This window comes from Sinohyriopsis cumingii, unplaced genomic scaffold (assembly GCF_028554795.1).
Source record: "Sinohyriopsis cumingii isolate HCF-2022 unplaced genomic scaffold, ASM2855479v2 utg000646l, whole genome shotgun sequence".
Taxonomy (NCBI): Eukaryota; Metazoa; Mollusca; class Bivalvia; order Unionida; family Unionidae; genus Sinohyriopsis; species Sinohyriopsis cumingii.
In genome coordinates this window covers 887,285-889,308 of record NW_028315921.1, presented here as the reverse complement: position 1 = coordinate 889,308, position 2,024 = coordinate 887,285, and the positions used below count along the sequence as shown (strand labels likewise).

Below are 2,024 nucleotides of genomic sequence, written 5' to 3'. Positions count from 1 at the left end.
GCCCGAGACTCGAACCCACGCAGACAGAGGTGAGATGGCAGTGATCCGTGACGGAGAGCGCTTTAGACCACTCGGCCACTCGGCTCTGCTGTTAGAAAACATTGATTTTTATAACTTTAAAAAAAAATGGAACTGATATTCACTTATCTGATGTAATACTTACCGAAGTGATGAATACAACGAATGTTCGTACGAGTTTTTTCCCTTGCCTAACAATCCATTGATATGAACATGCTTGCTCACTAAGGGACCGACCATGTATTTGTTTCTGTTTATTGGGTGGGTAGGTGGGTAATGTTGAGTTTTCTCCCAGCCAGGAGAATTGTTTTAATTTACCTGAAGATATATATTTCTTCTTTTAAAGAATATCATGCACTAGGTTCTTTATGTGCACATCAGTTAGAGCTAGGATGGTTCGATGGTTAGAATTTTTTTCTGTCTGAAAAAGACATATATTGAATCGTGAATATCAGACAAAAGTTGTGTGTGGTTTAGGCCAGGTAGCTATAGATCACTCCCTACATAAATAGTGTACTCATCAAAATACACCGGACGAGGTGGCCGAGTGGTTAAGGCGATGGACTGCTAATCCATTGGGGTCTCCCCGCGTGGGTTCGAATCCCATCTTCGTCGATATACATTTTATCTGATGTGTAGAACTTTTAGTTATGACTACAAACCGTATTCATCAATATTGTAATGTGATATCGTCACGTCAGAAAGAAAACACGCCTAATGATGTCTCCATGATTTTTTTTGGTGGTTTGTGTCTTGAATGGACTGACGTTTTGTGCATGTTTGTGACAGGTTTGTGTATTGACCTGTTCCGGCTGCATCTTTATAATCGAGTTGTACTTTTTGTGCGTGTGGAACATTTTATCTCCCACAGGAGAAAAAAAAAACAACAACATTTCTTGGCATTGAAATAAAGTCCCAGTAGTGCTAACATGCATGCGTTAAGTGTAGCCAAATATCAATGCCGCGAATCGGCCGATTAGCAGAAACATTTAGGGTTGCGAGCAAGGCAAAAGGGATCAAGTTAAGGTTTGGGAGGGTAAGGGGTGAGTTGTTTCCAAAATTCCAAAACGGCACCAAAGCACACGCGTATGTGTCTGTTTACTAGAAGTGTGTGTAATACCCATTAAAACGATGGTCAAATTTTAAGTAACAGGAGACTGTACGTTTGTATACTCGGATAGTCTTGGACAACAATCTACAATTGCGGTTAATGTTAAGAAGGTCAAAGAAACTGATGTTATCAGAAGTGTAGAAGAAATGACGGGGAAAATGTTCGTTTATGTAGCTGTCCTTTCACCTGTTCATACTTTAAGTACCTGTGTACCAAACTGATTAAAATCAGATCTCCGCTGTTACCAAATGAAGATCTGACAGCGATCGCTTAGAAGGCATATTCTGGTACCTATGCTATTACCATAATTGCTAATTTTATCAACCAGTCAGATGAGGTCTAATATCTTTGCGTTTTGAGAAAGAGCACCGTGGGTGAAAAGGATGAATGTGTATCGAACGATTTGATTCACTTTCAGATTTTTTGAAAGTTGCATTTCCATTGGCTAATTTAATGGTCACCTGAATGTCATTCTTCAGTGGTCGTCGTCACATCTTCACGTAGGACAGCGGAGATCTGATTTTATCAGATTGGTGTCTATATTGACCGGGGTATAGATATTCCTCTTCATATTCTTTCTAATTTCTACTTATTTCTTCTTCTAAAAGGTACACAGGTACATAAAGTATGAACATGTGAACGTAATACCTTCCAGATGTATAGCGCACAAGCAATGGACTCTCTCCAGTTCACTTATATTCTGAGGGCTAGGGTTAAATTAAGTTTCACAATAATACAACGTTCATGGAATCGCGGTAGTTTCATGGAAAATATAATTTGTGAGCCGACTAATTCCATACCTGTGTACTCCAATATTAATAAAACCAATTACGTACTTGCAAGTTTATCTTTAACCTCTTTAAGTTTTGTATATAATCTGCTATACTTAGACACG

At 38.9% G+C, this 2,024-nt stretch overlaps 1 non-coding gene across 1 annotated transcript; it reads left to right on the top strand.

The window, feature by feature from the left end:
- The first annotated feature begins 551 nt into the window (after positions 1 to 551).
- On the top strand, positions 552 to 633 carry Trnas-gcu (transfer RNA serine (anticodon GCU)). The gene has a single exon. It is a non-coding gene; the product is annotated as a tRNA-Ser (tRNA).
- Positions 634 to 2,024: the final 1,391 nt, after the last annotated feature.